The sequence below is a fragment of the Harmonia axyridis genome, chromosome 3, assembly GCF_914767665.1.
Source record: "Harmonia axyridis chromosome 3, icHarAxyr1.1, whole genome shotgun sequence".
NCBI classification, from domain to species: domain Eukaryota; kingdom Metazoa; phylum Arthropoda; class Insecta; order Coleoptera; family Coccinellidae; genus Harmonia; species Harmonia axyridis.
The window spans coordinates 22,578,778-22,599,957 of NC_059503.1; the positions used below are offsets into that span (position 1 = coordinate 22,578,778).

At 32.8% G+C, this 21,180-nt stretch overlaps 1 protein-coding gene across 2 annotated transcripts in view; it reads right to left on the reverse strand.

Moving 5' to 3' along the window:
* The window catches only part of LOC123676712, a 240,181-nt gene that overhangs the window by 28,066 nt on the left and 190,935 nt on the right, over positions 1-21,180 (reverse strand). For both annotated transcript variants that reach the window (XM_045612857.1, XM_045612858.1), the window contains exon 3: positions 7,721-7,803. The gene's annotated coding sequence lies outside the window, so the exon portion shown is untranslated. The remainder of the gene's footprint in view (positions 1-7,720; positions 7,804-21,180) is intronic.

Below are 21,180 nucleotides of genomic sequence, written 5' to 3' on the forward strand. Positions count from 1 at the left end.
TTATCTTTACACTCCTCAACACGTCTCGGCATTGATGCAATAAGATGGTCTATTTCTTCTTGAAACATGGATAGTATAGCAAGGAGTGAAGTATTGCATTTGGAGAAAAAAATCGTTAAGGTTTTTCATGTTAACAATTTCTGTTACTTAAATATTGTTGTCGTTTTTTGCAATTTTTTTAAATTTAAAAAAAAACCAGCTCTTCGAGGAGATCCAAAGTAGATGTTTGGTTTACCGGAGGCGGAGTTATCATTTTGAGAAATCGCAAATCGTACGAACAGAAATCCAACTACTGTTATGAGAAATTGTCAAGCATGGTTTGACAATGCCCAAAATCGAAGAAGAGTAGGCACCGGACGTCGAAGGGGCACAAATGAAGTTCAAGATCGACGTCCAAGACTTATGGCCATTAGAGACCGATTTGCGACAACTCGATCTTTGGCATAGAGCATGTTTGGAACATCATAGGCAGAAGACTTGAAAATGTACCCCAGCCCCCACAAACTTTGGCGACTCTGAGAGCCGCTTGGGAGATGTAACTTAGGATAGTATCCCTCAAGAAGAAATAGACCATCTTATTATGAGGATACACAAAACTGATTGGCGTGTTTTTCAATTAACTAGCATCGCTGTGCCAAGTGTTGAAGGACATTTTTAAATTAATTTTAATTTAAGCATTTCTTGTTAGCTTTCCTCAAAACATTGCTATCTATCTCAGAAAATATTTGATACTGAAAACAAAAAAAATATTGCATAAATGCCGAGACGTCTTGGGTAGTGTGTGGATAATCGCGGTGGACAAACGCATTAACAAATTTATTAAAAAGAAATTGTAAACCCTTCGTTTTTTCTCCAAATTTCAATTATTTCCTCCTTGTTTTACTACGTTTTACCAAATAAAATTAAAATTCAAACATCTCTTTCTGGGTGTTGCAGTTAGTATCTTGCCCGAAAAAAAATTGAGAAACTTTTAAGGGTAGTTAATGGACTAGTTTAGTGATGTTGATAATACTACATTCGACACGATAGAATTAAAATATAGAGCAAAACTGATAAATCGGTGAAAACATTTTGAAAATCCATCAATAAATGACTGAGAAATAGATTATTTAAATTTACGTATTTTAGCGCTGAACGTCTTTGGTCTGTGACGTCACGGCTCTTGCCTGTGATCGCTACACCATAAATTACGTTTAAATACTTAGCCGCGCCAAGGCTCTCGCGCCGTTTGTAGTTGTACAGTGTAGTTTTAACTCGAGTTTTGTTTTTATGTCACCATAATGGAAGAAGGCTTCGTGAAAGGACAAAGTGACAATTTGCCTAAAATAGATATATTCGCAGTGATGGAGTTTTTTCTTCAAATCCATCTTATGTCAGTGCAGAAATAAAAGGAGTTAAACTTTTCAAGTAAGTATCAACTTTTGAGTTTGCTTCATCATGGTTCAACTCATAACGATGATTTATTTAAAAAACGTTTCATAAACAGTTTGTAGTTGAGTACTGGTTGTTGAAGTCTATCAATGGCAAAACATATTTATGTGAGGAGTAAAAAGAGAAAAAAGTAATTTATATGTATGTATATAGTAAGTTATTTCAGCCATCGTGTAACGAACAAGACACGACATGAACGACACAAGTGATTGTACACCAATGAATTCGTAAGCACTCTGCGAATACCAGTCGTCTAGTGTGTGACGTCACGCCACTTACACTTACTATGAAATTATTCTTCCAAGCGCAACTTCAAAGTCCCATAACTTTTTCATTTCTAGAGATATTTCAATGATTCTTCCACATTTTTGTTTCATTTTACTTAAATTTTTAGAATTAATCCTTAACAAAAAAAATGAAAACTAGTCCATTGTTTTCACGATTTCACATCATCAAGAACAGCAAACCAAAATGGGAAAAAGAAGAACCCATCGGATATCAACTCTCATAAAACACGACACGAGTGAAGAGGAGTGCAAGAACCGCTATTAGCTAGTGAAAATACTTTCTTCGATTCTCTTCCGCCGATTACGGCGACAACATACCCACGAACACGTTCCGTTATGCAAGAGGTACAGGCGGCCAAACAATAGATACGCCTTTGATTGACTAATTACACACTTGTTTACTCTGCGACTTATCTCTTCAACCTCGTCGACGGAAGGTTAGGAGGATCCGTCAGCTCCGCGATAACATCACTAATTCATTTTCGACGAGGTTTTAATCAATCGAAACCAAGAAGAAATTACGGTTCCCCCGCGAGGAGGATCGATAACCAACGTGAGTTCGTTAGCGGGGAACGTTATTACTTCGTTCCAGAACCGTGAATAAACAAACAACCAATGATAATAATGATATCTTAACGGAGGAAACACTCCGATAAATAAAGTACGTGAAGGTCGTTCACTCGTGTAGAGTTTTTGCTTGTATCACGCACGATAAAAGAGGGTTAAAAGGGAATATCAACCACGGTTCAAACTGAAATATTTCTTTTTACAAATCAAATTTTCGTTTTTCGCAAAAGAATTGATGATATGGTATCCCTACGAAGGACTGATGCATTTTAAAAATATTCTTGAAAAAATCCTTTGAAAAATCATCAAAACTCTAATTTTTGTGAAAATGTATAAAAAGACTCGTAACGTACTTCCTTTCGACGAAATTTGGAATATTGCGAACTTCTACTGATCATTCAATCCTTCTGGCAACACCGCACATTGTTTTTGTCCCTCCTCCTCATGGAAAATATTGACAGATCATAAAAATGTCACGTGGTGTTGTTCCCTCTTAAACGATGTAGGTATAGGGTTTTCCAATAGGGATGAAATAACTCAAAATGGTTATAATTGCAACAAGGTGCATTATTTTCTGACATTTTTTTCCGTCCATAATCCCAGCACTATACCAACTTATGCCAGCGCTCAGAGTCATAGATAGAGGGAGCATATGTCATTTTTAACATGAACTATTATATAAAATTTGACATGAAGCGCGCGGAAATGAAAACATATCAGTGATACGATATTTCACTCAATTCGCGAGTTTCTCCCAAGAACGCACTTCTTGTGAGCCATAGTGAATTAACGTTTCATATTGACTCAAAATATATCGAAATAATTACCTAAATATATCATAAATTCAGAACAAACTTCAAGCGCCAAACGACGTGAAACAACCAATGACACTAGGAGAGCAAAAGTTGCCAAACCTTGTATTTCAACAGGTAGATACAGAAAATAATGAATATTCTGCTCATTATAAATTCAACAATTAGGAAAAATATCGTATTCCAAATATCCAACTTTGCAGATTCAATCGGGAATCACTCCAATAAATTTATTTCATTCAATACAATTTACATTCATAGCGATGTAGTAAAATTGTGGATTTGAAAATATCACAATCCGACAACTCCCTCTATCTATGTTTATTACTCTATGGGCCAGCGTTAACTCCAGTATTGAACCAAAGTATAAGTTGAGCTCAGCAGTAATGTTATGTAGCCATAATCAAGTAATATAAGACAATAAATTAATCGGTAACAGTCAAGTGGAATAATTACTGGGGTCTAGAATTAACCTATATCATTCCACAGAGACAACCACAGTTAATAACAACACTTAAATTATATTATACTTATATTCAATGTCAAAACATCAATTCACTACAATTTCTCATACAACAATAATTTTTTAAACTAACATAAAATTTAGAGCTCCAAAATCGGACGCAAGGAAACTTTAAGGGAAAATTTCACTCATTGAATTATTCTGAAAATTTACATTCAATTATAAGTCTCGATCTTATCGATCTCGGTATCGATCAAGTCAACTCGAGAGCATAGTCCATGAATTTTAAAAGCTGAAAATTAAGGAAAACTCCACTCTCTAAAAATATACAAGATATTAGGCAAATAAAAAGAATATCACAAGTGAACACCATACACAGACATATTCGATTCGTATCTAATTCAGATGCACTGAAGTCTGGTTCAAATCGCGCAAAGTACCATTCATCAAAAATATTTTTGGAATGATATTCTGTGAGGTGAGAAAGAAATTTATTATTACCGAAGTTTTTTAACAAAAATCCTCAGAAATACGGAGCAGAATCAAATTCGCTAATTCATACTAATGAATGAAGCTATCAAGAGCAACACCGAACAGAAAAAAAAAACCTGGCATTTCCCATTCGAAACGTCAGCTCCGTATCAGCTTACCGAAGTACGGAAATTCGTTTTCTGGGGAGAAAGAATGTAACGTCAAACTGCTGTAACATTTCGGAATAAATTACATTCGCCGGCATTACAGCTATGTCGGAATCGAGTGGGTTCTGCTCTTTGACCTACAGTAACCCAATTTTGCAGCGAGTAAACATGTGTCGTTGTGAGCTTACATGCTTTCAACTTCAACCTGACTCAATTTAACAATATCTCGATATTCAGTCAATTAAATGTTACATTGTTTGCGGAACGGCCCCCAATTTTACTAAAACACCCACATGGAATAGAATCGGCACATCAAAAGGAAAAGCTGAAATTCCGCGAAATGTAGGTACCGGGTTTTTCACCATAATTTGACCCCCCCTTTAACTTTGTTACTAAAAGAGGTACAAAAAAATGTTTTCTACAAAAGTTTCACGAAATCGACTAGTCTTTTTTAAAATGATTTCACAAAACGAAATATATACAGGGTGGGCAACATATTGATTGCAACTTTATTTTTTCAAATGTAACACCCTGTATATTTTTCCATATTTGACTAGCTCTTTTTCCCCTGATTTCAAATATATAACATATGTTTGGCCTATCTCTCTTATTCTGAGTACCACAGAGTTTCAAATTTTAAGAAACACCTGGCATGCAAGCTGGCAAGGGAAAAAGAGCTAGTCAAATATAGAAAAATATACAGGGTGTTACATTTGAAAAAATGAAGTTGCTATCAATATGTGGCCCACTCTGTATATATTTCGTTTTGTGAAATCATTTTAAAAAAACATTAGCCGATTTCGTGAAACTTTTGTGGAAAACATTTTTTTGTACCTCTTTTAGTAACAAAGTTAAAGGGGGGGTCAAATTATGGTGAAAAACCCGGTACCTACTATAAAAAACATACTCTTCGATCAGCTAGAGAAAATAATATAATATTTCTGTCTTTCCAAGAGTGAGTCAATTTTATCGTTTTTGCAAACCAAATTTAAATATTGGATTGATTCGGTCTACACTTGATGGCAATTTATTTAAATAGAAATTTAATGACAGTTTTTCTATTTCCACTTTCGATTATATACAACAATTGTTTCGCTACACACTTGAATCTTCATATATTTTAGATTTTTAGATGAACTCATTTCTTATGTAGATAAATATAGTGTGCCTTAGGTAGATACAAGGCATTGACAGTAGATCTTGGGAATTCCAGAAATAAATGGTTACAGAAAGATATTTAAAAGCGGCGAGTTGTAAACGTCCACTTGGTAATTCAACAATATTTCAATTTTATTGTATCGGTTTATTTCTATTTCTAACGCTCCTAGGAAGGTTAAACCATAACTTTTATTTCAATATTTAGAGTTTCGAAATTATGGTTAAACGTATGTCCTAATTCTAACAAGTGATTGGAATATGTAGAATTATTCTTACTATTAAGGAAACTTTTTCATCAATTCTAATTCCAAAAGATTCTGCTTCATCTCTTCTGCTTGTCATGATTTTCGTCTATTTACTTTTTTGGGCAAACAGGGCAATCTTAGTACGTTTCTGAGGTTTAAAAAATAGTATTTATAAAATATCAAGGATGTTCTAGAAACAGATTTGGTTGAAATTTAGTACAGTTATTTGAAGTAATGAGTAACTCATTTAGAACTAACTAGATTGAATTTATTAGTTCCAGTAGCATTCCAGTTTTCATCGCAGACCACAATATTGAGAAAAAGTAAGACACTGACGATCTCCTTGGGTTTCCATGAATGAGTAGGGTGGAGAACAAAAGATCTACATGGTCGCAGTTCTCGGAAGGCTTACCGAGTCACAACGAACCCAGTTAAAATAATAATTATAATAAGCCACTGACTTTTTTGTGTTTTGTGTTCTCTTCATATCGCCTTATTGACTCATTATAAAAACTATGGAAAACGATGAATAAAAACCAAAAATGAAAATGAACAATTCCGAGCTTATTATTTCAAAAATCTGCACCAAATTTCAACCAAATCGGTTGGAGAATATTCAAGATATTTCATAAATACATTTTTTTACACAGTATCTCAGAAAAAAACTCCAGACTAAACCAACTTTTTTTTAAAACAACTGAAGGAATTACCCTCTGAGGAAGTACATAGTAGAGAAAGCACCCAGTACACTGAACAGCAACGGCCCTATGACCGATCCTTGGGGTCCTCTAATATTTATTTATGGCCCAGCATCATTTATTACTTTCGTCTGCTATCGGTAACTTGAAGGGAAAGTATTTATGAGGGGGTTTTATTTGTTCGCCAGTAGGAATCGGAAAAATCCCCGAAAAAAATTCCCTAATTTATTGGGTACATTCACTGACCTGAACTTTGCCATGGCTGCGCTTCACAAAATTCAAGTCGTCTTATATATCAATATAGAAAACTACCATATTTATTATGTAATGATATTCAAATAACGATGCCGGTCAGATAACCTAACACTCACTGTGTCTGAATTGTATATACCAATGTTTCGGAGAATACTTTCCCATAGTAGTTATTATTCGTGCATATCATCAATATGCACTAATAATAATTAATATGGGAAACATTGGTAGATACAGTTCAGACCCAGTGAGTGTTACCAGGCAAATATTATTATTGTGGTACAAAATCTGTATTCAGTATCTTCTAATTATTACTCATTTCTGTTTAATGATTGTATAATATAAGTCGAATTCTCCTTTATTTGAATCTTTAATTTTTAATCTTGAAATACGGATACAATAATAAAATATTCAACTTATTGAATAGTGTTGGTTGAACAATAGGATTTTGTAATCTATTTTTAGATTTTACATTTTTCGGAATAGATTGGGTGTTCGTTAATTGTAGTGCGGAAATGAAATGTTATATATGAAATTGAAGAACATAAAAAAAATACTATTTTTGGAAGAATCAGACCTCTTTTAGAAGATAAACAATGTAAAAATTGAAACAAAAATGATAATCATTAAATTTGTAACATTTTACCCATAGGTGAATGATATAAATCAATAATTAATTAAAAGAAATCAAAAATGGCCCTTCATTTCAAATTCAATAAACAAATTTTCAAAAACATGGATGTCAGCAATTTTCATGACTTTTATGAGCTCATTATAAGCGAATATATAATACGTTGAGTATACATAATTTATATGAACTATTATTATAATTTTTGTTTTCCATTCAATATTATTAAATTATTTGGTATTATGAAGAAATGCCTTATTGATATGATATGCGTATATATTCGACTTTTAAGAATGATATTCGTTTATAGTAATTTGACAAAAATATGTATTTAAATATTGAAAAAAAGCTTAATTCCAGTTCATAATAGTTATTGACAAACGTACAGTTTTAAAGCCACTTAAACTTTTCATCGCCACTTAAAAAATACTGGAAGGAAACAATTCAAACATCTATTGTAGTACGGAGCATCTCAAAAGTCCATCAACCATTCAGTTGATATCAAGTCGACGAAAATTAATTAACTAAAAAGGCCACTCACCTTACAAACGAATTATCGATTATCCTGCCGTACAAGGGAGCCAGCGCATAGTTGGCGCTGATAGGACTAATCTCTGGAACATCCTGAAACAAAGGGATGGTTTACATTAATGAAGGTCGGAAGAGTTTGGGTCTCGACGCTTTACGGTCGAGGACGAATAGGATTCGAATTTTTTACGTTCGTCTCAGTTAACGACCTAATTCACTCCGAGTGAGGAGGCACTAGAGAACAGGAACAGGTTCCGATATAATCATGATTAGAGAGCGGATTATAAACGACATAAAAAGCTTGGAATAAGCTAAAAAAATCTGAAAATATGCATGAAAATTGTCAGTTAAATATTTTATAAAGAATTGGTATTAATAAAAATTTTTATAAAAAATTAATATCGATGACAAATTTTATAAATAATTAATATTAATAAAATAGTTTATGGATAATTAATATTAATAAATTATTTATAATTTAATATAATTTAATTTAATTGACATATAATTTTTTTTTAAATGATTCTTAAGGTCGAAAATAAATTGCAACTAATTGAGTTCGAGTTTTTGAACAAATTTCGGGTAAAATATCGCCCAGAAAAAAATTCCAAAAATTAATCTCTGAAATCATTTAGGCCAAAGTTATTTTCTCACGTATATGTATTCAAATTAGGTATATGATTACATAGATTTTCTTTATGCAATTTTTGTATTCTTCACAATTTAAATTGTTCACTTGAAAAATTTCGGAGAAATTTTTCTTTTCACCGAATTGAAAGATTTTTTTCAGAAATAATAAACCGAAAAGTGTTCATAAGGCATACCTTTTTGATCCATGAATTAAAAAATTAACGACTTATTTTCATTAAATATCTTAATTAATTATAATTGAAAAATATACTGCTTCAACGATACTAATTATGAATTTTTTCACCGAAACGGCCTTATGAAATTTAATTTTTAAATCGTAAATAAATTGAATGATAAATTGAATATTTTAAATGATAAAGGTTATAAGAAACAATTATATAACAATTTCAGTGAAATTTTTATGATTCTCAGGTCCTACAAGAATATTCGGAATGAATAAATTCTACATTTTTTCACCACAATGGAAACAAAGAAAGATCAATGTTACATTCAATTGTATTAATAATTTTCATTTCAAAAGTAATAATAAATAACTGAACCGAATTTCAATCATTATGGAAGAGCCTAAATATGAATTAATTTTCATACTTTCAGTCTGGTCCTTGGACGTATGGGATTTCCTCATTAATCATTTCACTTGTAAATTGATAATTCATATTATCATAAAGCGTGAAACCGTATTTTATTTTCATCGAGTATTAACATTTCGAATTCCACAACTCTCTAATAATTAAATTTGCAGCGATTAATTACTTGAAATTCGATCCAATTGTTATTTTGGCGATGAAAGAACTGTTACCAAAAAAGTAATGTATGTCAACCAAGCCTTCCGATCAATCGTTGAACAATGGACATTCGATTTTGTTGTTACAAAACATAGCTATCCGTGTTGAAATGCAAACAAGTGAACAAATCGCCTGAAACATCTAATGGATTACGAAATATTTTTAATATTATTTAATGATCGGAATTTCCCATGGCTGCTCTTGAAATTCGAATTGATCGAAAGCATTTAACAGATTTATCTTCCATGATTGTACGACCCATCTGATAAAGGAGCATCGTATTCGAGATTACTCAAAACTTGCTAGCTAATAATTGTTTAATGAAACAAATTTCCAACACAGGAGTCGAGTTCAATTTTACGGTTTTCAAATGTACTGAAAATGGTATGAAAATAATAACTGATATTGTATCTATAAGGCAGTCCAGTTAAGTGCTTTATAAGATCAATTTTAACTGATATAAAACATGTCGAACAAACTCTATTTACATTGAAAATATATAAGTGCAGTCATCTCCACTTTCAAAAGAGCAGTGGTAGCAAAGATTGTTCACCACAATAAGTATAAACTAAATTTTATAAAATAATGTATCATATAAACTATTCAATATAAGCCCCTTGAAATTTTAGCACGTGGTATAAGTGACAGTTCGATGGTTTGCCCTATATCAAAGTCCGTCGGTAAGGTTGTGATAATGCCAACAACAAAGAGGTAGAAAAACCTTCTTTGAAAAATATGTAAATAAATCTATCCTTTGGGAAAAAGGACATTTTATGAGACACAGATAAGGAACTAGAAAATAATTATATTTCTAGCTCATAAACTTCCAGAACAGCAATAGAATGCAATTACTAAATACATTTCCAACGGTATCTTCGAAAACTGTAAATAGTCAATCCGTATATTTTCAGGAATTTTACAGTAATAACAACAGAATAGGTTAGAAGAATTGTCCTGTGTTAAGGTGGTCTACGACATCGTTAAAAGTAACATCTCTAATCGCTTTGACATTTTGATGTCATGACGCTGCAGTTGTTTTCACTACAAGGTTTACACTATGATTATTATCTTTCAACGTAAAATATCTTGCGAAGAAAAAATATTAAAAAAAAAAGTCAGTAGTGAATAATGAGCGCTCGTAATTCTTTCGTCAATTGCATCCTTTGAGACCTCATATATTTATATAGGTACTATTATGTGATCTCTGAAAGTGCAATTCGCGCATGAAAGGCGAACGTAAAAAAATCGCTGTCACACGTCAGTGCTTTTCTTATTTGTTTTTGGTTTATTATTTTATTTATTTCAGTAGAATATCGTATTACGTATAAGAGAAATATAATAAACAACAATATAATACCAAATAAGGAAAGCATTTTAAGTCGGCAACTTTTGTACGCTTGTTCAAATTTATAGATGTAGATATAATTATTGATTTTCTCGAAACATTCCTTGTGAAGTTGTGAACCAACAGTCCGCCGTCTCACAACTCAGTAAAATATTTCTGCTTGATTGTGTTAACGATTTTAAGTTAACTTTCATAAAGCTATTTTAAATCGGTGGGATCTGTTGTCACTGAGAAATTAGGTATGTTGTTGTTCGATATTCTACTTCATTTTCCAATGTTGGAGATAAATAGCCTAAAAATACTTGAACAGTTGAATCTTATCTATAAAATGCAAAATGAATTAAACTCAACACAAAGTTGAAGCAAAAGATGTACTATCATGATTATAACCTAAAAACAAGACATAGAATAAGATATTACTATTCCTTCTGGAATTAACAACGTTTCCGATACATTGTTAAACGTTTGTACACTTCGATAGATTGGCGAGTTTTGTGACTTCACAAAATGTTATATATATATATATAGGTTAGGTTATAATCATGATAGTACATCTTTTGCTTCAACTTTGTGTTGAGTTTAATTCATTTTGCATTTTATAGATAAGATTCGACTGTTCAAGTATTTTTAGGCTATTTATCTCCAACATTGGATACTCCCTATACAATGCTTCACCAGCTGTATAGTAATCAATTGAAAAAATAGTTTTTATTGTCTTGTTATGCAGTCTTTGTAATTTAGTCATCACATTCATCGGAGCATTTCCAAAACATGGTATCAGGTGCGGCTCAATGAAACAGTTATACAAGAGATATTTACCACTGTCATTCAATGTGTGAGTATATTTTAAGAACAGAAAATAGATTAATTTAAAGTAGTTTATTGATTTGTCAATTTTTTGATATTTTTATACTAGTTACAGTTTGTAAGTTAAAAGCCTCGGAACCAGTTTTGTTCAACTGGTTTGAGGTCTGAAATAAATGATTTAAAAAAAAATTCAACCCGATCGAATTTGTAATCGTGGAAATATTGAGTGTTTCTTTTACAAAAATACTTGAGAATTTAAAGTTTCTAGGTCCTTTTGTTCATTAGTTATCGTGTAGACGGCAAGACTGTACTTGAGGACGGTTTCACATCACATCAGTGAGTCAAACTCAATCGTTCGAGATCATTCCACCTTAAAATTCGAAAAATACATTGTGACGAAATTATTAAGCGATAAGTTCGAAGAACGCGTGCTCAAAAATTAATGAATAACCAGCTACGTTTCGAAATCCGCATAAAAAATTTCATATATTCACAAACTCCAAAACTACAGGTGCAGGTCGATTCCAAATAAGTATTTCAAAACGTGAAATATGATCATTTCAGGAGGGGTTAAAATTTTTATCAATATCTTTAGTTTACTTACTGTTTAAATATCACTCACGAAAAAACCTTATTCACCAATATATCAACCATATATGTAATTTATATTATATCCACATTTACTTCTTATTTCAGCATGCAATGAAAATTTGTTAAAGTAAGCAAACGGCAATATTATCAACTCACGTCAGATGATGGTTAACACTGAATACTCTTATAACACTATCCATCATAAAATTGATTTCTCGATACGAACTTCACTGTGGGTTCACTTTTATTTTTTTTATTGTAATTTAGTGCTTGAACAATTTGAAGCCTTTCAATAATCAATTTCTATTATTACTTAAATAGCACAAAAATCAAATAAACAACTGTTATTTTTCTGCACTTCTTTGTGGATTCACCTTTATCACTTAAGTAGCACAAAAATGAAATAAACAACTGTTCTTTTTCTGCAATGTATGATTTTATAATCTTAAAAGCGCTCGCAACTCAACAGAACTAGTTGATGCCGAGCGAAACTTTCTTGAAAGGGTCTCTTTTCGGTGTGGGTACCTCTGACGTGGTCAATAGATGTTGGTCTAACAGTCAAATACTTTGGGAGGTTAGAAATTTTAGCACAACGCTCTGCCCAGCCCACGTGATTTATCTTCTGAGATTCTATTGCTACCATTCATGATACCTACCCAGATAACCTCCCTCATTTGGAACAAAGAAGCTCCTAAGTTTGGGTCGATTTTGTATCTTTATTATAACGAAAATAATTCTTTTCGACATATATTAGAAACATATGAGCCACGTTGGAAAATTATTAATGTAAATTGAAATTCAATTCTTCAATGAAGAAGTGAATTATATTTACACGTAATATAAAAAAAGCGTTTTGAAATTTCAAGTATTCTCAGCAATAAATGATTACACATATAAAATATTGTTTATATTATATGTATTGTTATTATATTGATTGTTTTATCATTTTATCAAATAATTGAAATTTTTTCGATTTGATATTGAGCCGAGATCAAAATTGATAGTTAAAATACGTTTGACGGTTTAGGAATTTTAAACATATAAAATTTTGTTTTTTAATAAATGGAAAAAATTCACATCCGATTCAATTTAAATTTAAAAACCAGTTACAAAATAGCAAAACGACTAATCATGAGGATCATTATGCCAAAAAACGTAAAAGTGAAAATTTTCAAATTGAAATTGTGAAAATGTTTACAAAGTTAAAATCCATTTTTAAACTTTAGACACCCGGTATCTCGAATGTTGAACAGAATCATCATAATTTGAGGTACAGAATCTTAAATTCAGAGCTTGGAAATGTTTGATGAATCACCCTGTATAATGACATATATCGAACCTTCCAAGCATTTATTATTTTTTTATACATGTTTGTTTATCGAAGAAAATTATTCCAAAAATGCTTTAGATGACATTTTGTTGAAAGTACCGAGTCATTCTATTTTCAAAGCATATTTAATTGAAATGATTCAGAGTTTAGGGAGAAATTTTGAAATCTAAGATAAGAGCATAGCTTGAAGAGGCTATGGGGCACAGTAACAGAGTCAACATAATCGGTTCTCCCAACTCATAAAGCTCAAAGCTTCTGAGATTTCTACTGAGGCCTAGTAGAGAGGAGAAAATAATCTAATTTTTGTATCCTTACTTTTATTTCTTCCAATTTCACGATCTCGTTTTCTAAATCATATCAGAGTTGAAGAGATGAATTATTTTGAATATGAACAATTGGTTCTCAACACACTTATTCCAATTCTAGTAGTTCAAGTACTACGCGAAAGTCTTCGGATACTCATAAAATATCAGTTTCGATTTTCAGAAACCGCATAGAAATCACAAAGCATATTGGCTGGAGCGCCAAGGCCATATTCCTCGAAAGATAAATACCCATATATACCAACATAACAAAAAGTAAAAGCGCCGCCAATGTCACGTTTGACAACTCAATTACTACATCTCACAGATCCCGACATTCGCAATTCATTGAAGTCGCTTAAAACAAACAGTATACCATCAGTAGGTGATGCTTTTTCTGATGTGGTGACACCGAGCAAGGTTGCACGTTTATTAATAAAATCCTTCTCAAAGTCAATACGGCGGCGTTCAAGACCCCAACTCGGCAACGTAATGACGGTGAAACACAAGAATAGCAATTACATTCAGATAACGGTGTTATTATGTTGGAAACGTCTTGGCTTCGTAATCGTTGTCTAACAATACTTCCATGAATATATTAATAATTTAGCGGAATCTGATCGGCAGAATCGGCATTTTATCTGTAGTTGTTTAATCTCTTTTATTTTGCGCATTTTTTCTCGAAGAACAGTGGGCTAACATTTTGCTCAAATGTCTTTTATTTTGAATTTTCGATATACAGCGTGTATCAACTCAGATCTTCATTTTCTATAAGGATTGGAATTTTCCTTTTATTCCCTTCGCCTCTACTTCAATTTCTCCGATTTCCTACTGATGTCCAATTGGGAGATTTTTCTCCCAACTGCATGTCTCTTTTTTCTTCTGTTTTGTTCTTTGAAAGAGGTATTTCCTTTCATCTGGCATTCTTATTTTGATTTGTAGTATATTTCTTAATTCCTTATTCTCATGCTCTTTCAGTGTCTCTCTTGTCTCCTTTCTTTGTTTGTTAACTATTTCCTCAATAGTTTCAATTTTCAATTCTTCTCTGATTGGTTGGTTGGTTATGGGGCGCCAACCGTTGTTCTGAACTGAATCCTTATTATTGTCTTTCGTATTATACCAGGTTACTCTTGCATACGTAATGCTTGGTATTAGCACTATTTTTATTATCATCAGCTTGTTTTCTAGGGAAAGTTTACTTTTAGATTGAGCAGCATTCTTTGATCTAAAATTACTCCCAGATATTTTGCTTCCTTTTTCCATTCTATCGTCTGATATTCTATTTTGACGTTTCCTGCTTTCTCCCTCTTTACTGTTGTTCCTTCGAAGTAGATTGCAACTGTTTTCAATTAATTCATTTTGAATCTCCATTTCTTGAAGTATTCCATCAGTACAGCGTGTGCCACCGTTGACTCGACGCTATATTACGATTTTTTTGATGGGGCATCCTGTTTTTTATTGAATTTTCAGATTGTATTGAATAAATGAACCCAAGTTTCATAAACTCAAAACTATACCCAAACCGTATTTGAGGAACATCTTCAGATTTTTCATTAATTGAAGAGTTTTTGGAAAAACCTAATACCTTTCAAATGAATGAATTCTTTTTAATGATATTTTGAAAGTTAATACTAGATAAACGGAGGTAACTACTGATTTTTTGATTATCATTGAAAATTCAACTGAGTGTTAAAAATGAGAAGATTTTTTGATGACCTATTCAAACTTTAATATTGGATTTATTTCAAATGGCACACCCTTTATTTAATTTTCTTATTTGGTAGAGAATTTTTCGCATGTAATCGAATTTGCTACTCAATTAGAAATTACATAAAGAGTATTGCATTCGGAATGAGCCAGATATTAAAGTTTGAATAAATCGTTGAAGAATTGTCTGAAAAAAATTTGTTTCGTCATTAACACTTTTTTAGAACACCCAGTGTATTTCCAAACAATTTGGGAATGTAGCGCTAATGAGATGCGAAATAGAAAAACTTCGTATCATGAGGAACATCAAGCAAAAAAAATAAAATCGACTATTTTCAAAGAGCATAAAAAAAATATTACGAAATTGAAATAAAATCCATAATTGAACTTTAAACACCCGTTATATCGGATGTTGAGGTCCAGTATTCACTATTCGGAGATTATAAATTCTTAACGAATCACCCTGTATGATGGCGGAAGAAAAAAATATGTCTGGTAATTTACATTTTTTTTTATGGAACACCCTGTGATTTCACAAACAATTTCAGAATGAAGCGCGAATTAGAATGAAGCACTTCAAGTCAGAGTTTTCCTCATTTTTGAATTATAGACAATCCAGAATGTGCATTGTGAAAAAAGGTTCATAAATAATCGACCAAAAACAAAAGTCTCTTCAAAACTCTACGGTAATTAATTTTTTATATTCAACATGTACCAAGCAGATATAGCTTGATCTCGACCCTTGACCTCTAAGGACCAAGGACTCTTTAGGGAACGAATAAAGGACGAGTGTTTTATAAGTTGCAGAGGCGTGACGATCCAGGAAGATGGCTGAAGCTGTGCAACCGAAGGACCCCCTAAAGACAGTTTCCATTCAACGTTCATTTGCATAACACTGCCTGAATATTTCCACGTGTTCAGTATTCAGGAACTATTTATTGGAATCTTCATTCTACCGTTATGGGAAATGCCCTATTTCCAACGGACGACGGAAACATCTCATTCAGAAAATCTCGACTTTCATTTGTTATTCAATTGGATTAATTTATTTTCAGAATATATGCAGAATCATTGATTTTTATTGAAATATATAAGTCTATTGAATAGAAATGGCATTGGAATATGAACTAAGGAATAAATATAACCAAATGAATTTCCAAAAAAATATAATATGATGATATGACTACGTTTCGCCACACTTTAGCTTCTTCATCTTTATCTACAATTTCACTGAAGATCTGGATTAGAGGGAATGAGGAGGCCAACACACTTGCCAGAAAAGGAGCACGAACTCCTTTCATCGGCCCGGAACCTTTCTGTGGTGTAGACAAATGTACCTACAAGAAAGAGTTTCAGAAAAAGGACATAACCGAAAGAGAAAAACTCTGGCGGAATCTTCCTGGTTTGGATCACTCCAAAAAGTTTCTTCGAAACTTTGACTCTACAAGATCCAAGAAGTATCTGGATCTTAGTAAGAATATGCTACAACTCCTCACTGGATTCCTCACAGGGCATTGCCGCCTTAGGAAACACCTAATGAGAATGGGTCTAACAGAAAACGATGAGTGCAGATTCTGTGGGGAAGAGGAAGAAACTCCGGATCACCTGGTGATCCCTCGCTATCGCAATCCAACGCAAAACCTGCCTTACCAAGAAACTTATAGAAGTGAGGAATTAGCCTTCTTGAAGCCATCCCAGATATAGCAGTTCATCAGAACTCTGGAACTGGAAGGCGAGCTGTAGATCACGTTATGGAGATAATAGCTCTGATGGGGGCACAATAGACCATTAGGTCGCTGTGAAACGAAACCTCCTTAATTAAATCTATCTATCCACTGATGATATGAATAGGTATCGGTGGTTATAAGAATTCTAAAGAAACATTCGAAAAATATAATGGCATAATAGATTTGTTTGAGTTCTCTAATTGTCAAACTGATAACAAAATGGTGAAATGGAATTAGAAAATTACTTTTTAAATCAGTGCCTTCGAATGCGAGACCTATCATGCTGTGAATAAGCAAATCAAAACTTTCATATATTTAATAATTTAGAAAAATAACCCTTCACTCAACAAATCCCAGACCTAACCAGCAAAAACACATTCTTCTTCAAAATTCGACTTGATTCGTTGAAATTGTCACCTTCAAGAATGATACAGGTACTCTATTGCTCCTCTAACTTTTGAATATCTTTTTCGTAGAAAGATTACTGTTTGCTTTTGGATTAGGCAACAACCTCGGCAGCCACTTTTTCATAAGATCTAAATTTAATTCTCTGGAGTCTTTTAAGCGTTGTTATCGTTTTTATGCATCGACATGCAGCAAAGTCTGAATGACTGATCCATCTATTGCTTTTCCTGCACAGTATTTTTCCCATAAAACATTGTTTTATCAACACACGAAGCTTGTTTTTATCCATTTCTCAAACAACAGCCAGGCCTGGGATTTAATGACAGATGTGTTTTCATAACAAAAAAATCTAAGTAATTTATTATGTATTATTTTATAGTTCCAATCTCATATTTAGTCATTCAACAGTTATATTTTGGTTTTCTGGTATAATTAGAAATTTATAATTTATGAAATCACGAGTACAGGACTCGCCCGCCACGCTAACGATTATGTCAGTATTTCATATTCCAACAACGATGACAACCAAACTGAGGCTATTTTATTGAATGCCAGCAGTATCATTAGTCTTGTATGCGCTGATGCAACATCTGATATCCAACTACCTAAATTTTGTCCCCAGTAGTAGACTTAAATACATTTTTCTAATGTGCTATGTGTCTCAAAAACTCACAGTTTCATGCTTTTTACCGGTAGGAGACAAAATAATAAGCCACAGCAGACAATAATACACAAATATATCACAAATAAGAACGTTTTATTTTACGCTAGAGTCCATCGATTCATATGAAATTTTCACTTTTATTTATTTTAGAGAGTTCGACATTACGGAAAGTCCTTATTTATTTATTTATTTTTTTTTTTTTGAAAAAAAAAGAATTAGATGAATTTTTATTGAAGAAGAAATAAATGGATGACATAACTTTCCCAACAAACCTTTATTTTTTTATAAATTTTCACATGAAAATATTATACAAAAAGTCTTGTGGAATACTGAGAATACGATTCTTCTAAAATTTAAAATAAAGACGTAAAAACGTATTCTGTGGTAGGAAAGGTAAATCAGAGAAACGTTTGAGATTGCTCCACTCGTCCTGAAAAGTTGTGGGATCTCAAAAACACTAAAAGGAATAGTTTAACTTTGGTGAATTACGAGAACGCCACATGGTATAAACCCCTCTTAATAATTACGACAAAGCGACGGTATTAGTAAATAGGAATTTATTCTTGAATATTTTGACATACAATTATGAAGCCCCTGGTAGATTCTGCTGCAGTAGAAAAATATGCGATCTAGTTCTACTATTCCAGTCTGAATGGTTTTTGGCTACGATTTTTTCTCAACCACTTCATCATCCCTGATTATATCCTGCATTCATCCTAGATTTTCATCATCAGATATGAAAGATAGCACTACTGAAAACCTCATTCCTCCGGCCTATTGTGAGTTTCCAATCTGCGAACGGAAAGCCAGACCGAAAACTCCGTTAAGAGAGAAGACATTTATAGAAATCAGTTGCCGGTTTCGGCCAACTTTTAATGACTCCGCAGTTTTTGTTCCAAAGTTAATCTTTTTCCGAATTTGCTTGGGTTTAACATTTCTATTGCTTCGTTTTCCTATCAGGAGAGTCCATTTGTTGTTGTCGGTGACGGTTTGCAGGGAACTATCCAGAAGCCCGAAAAACAAGGGTTGCTAGCAGTCCTGGATGTAATTATTTCGCTCTGTTATTTAATCATTCGCCCTAGATGGATTTGACGGCCAGAAATCGGAGAACAAGAGTTGGTGCGAGTTGGGCCGAGTCAGATTTGAATTTAATGGAGTTAAGAAAAATGGGGGGGCAGGCGTAATGGAATTAGGTTCGGAAGTTGACATCCCGGTCAGTATAACGCTAGAAATGATTAGCATCTGTAATTATATACAGGGAAGTATCATTCGCGAAGCAATTATTTTTCGGTTACAAGGAGAAAGTGAAATTAAGGATTATAAAAAGCTTCTTCAATTGTGCGCGATATTAATTTTCTCCAAATTCGTAGATATAGATGGTGAATTTAATTCTTTTGAAAGTTGCGATTAATGAAAGTATATGAATATCATCTAACTTAGTAACTTAGTAGTTTATTTCTTAGCAGCTTTCCTAGATCTTTATGCGTAAAAGGTTGAAACACATTTCCTCTAAATCCAATGAATTTTGAGTAAAATTCTAAAATACTTCAATTGAATGCACACGTTTTGGTAAAAATCTTGAAGTTATGTTATGAAGTGTATGGGTTTTTGTCTCATTCTATGACTAATCCGCACAGATTCCATGGTTATATTTTATTATTATATGTTGGTACTTTGAACTCTCCTACTTCGGATTTATTCTATTATATGTCAAATTTGTGACACAGAAAACTGTTCTGCCAAAGCACATTTTTCAATGTAACAATTACTTGATGATATTTATGGAATATTCTATTCATTTCAATAAAAATCAGGTATGGCAAGATTATGGCATCAGTATTCTGGGATACGCCATCAACAGCGATTATTATATAGCGTTATTGGATCTTTTAAAGGATGAAATCGTTGAAAAACGGCCCCATTTGAAGAAAAAAAAATTGCTGTTTCATCAAGACAATGCGCCGTGTCAAAAATTAATTAAAACAATGGCAAAATTGCACGAATCAGGCTTCGAATTGCTTCTCCATCCACCGTATTCGCTAGATCTGGACACCATCGACTTTTTCCTGTTCTCAGACCTCAAAAGAATGCTCGCTGGAAAGAAATTTAGTGCCAATGAAGAAATAATCGCCGAAACTGAAGCCTATTTTGAAGCGAAAGACAAATCGTACTACAAAAAATTGTATCGAAAAGTTGGAAGATCGCTATAACCGCTGTATTGCTCTCGAAGGCAATTATGTTGAATAATATAATCGAATTTTGCCAAAAAAAATATGTTTTACTACCGGGGACTTTTCAATTGGCATGCTTGTCGTTATAGTACTCTTTTGCAAGAGTTTGCACTAAACGTTCCACATTGTCCTAACCGTTGCTTCTTTATATTCGGTCCCGTCTTTCTTTCTCATATTGACCGCCCAATATTTTAGTCAATCAACGTCAATTCTTCTAAGCTCCTATATTCATTCAATTCATATCCTCGTTCGCAGCAAAAATCCATAAATAATTCCCAAACATATTTGTGACTATATGTATTTCTGGGAATTTTTCTTAGATTAGCGCCTTTCTACTTTGAACATAGGCATTGCCAAAAAGTGACATTTTGATATTTATTATAAGAATGAAGTTGTCAGACTCAATCGTGTTGTCGTATTGATTGATAACTGCACTGAATGCAATTATCATGATTGGGTGAATTTGTTTCATATGACACAAAATGACAACATTTGATTAGTTGTTAGAAATGTCGAAAAATGTTATCCTTAATTAACGAAACTATTGATCCAAATCTAGCTAGTTAATGGAAAAATTACACCAATAATCAAAGGACCAAATTGTTATGGACTCAAAGAGTCTCTAATTACCAATCACGAACTTCTATAATGAGCAGCTGAATTTGGTTCATTCATTGAAATCATGCATATCCGTGACGATTTTATAGGACGACATGGAACATTTGGTTTAATCTATATATAAATAACACGCTCGATTGAATAGCCTAGCCCCAAATAATGCTAGAGGGAAAGCCGACGCTCCATCAATAGAATTTACTTTGAATTCACGTAATCCATCACCGGTTTATGGATTGAATTGATTTTGAGCCTTTCGTGCGTAATTATATCTTGTATATAAATTATGAAACTGCATCTGTGTGATTGATCT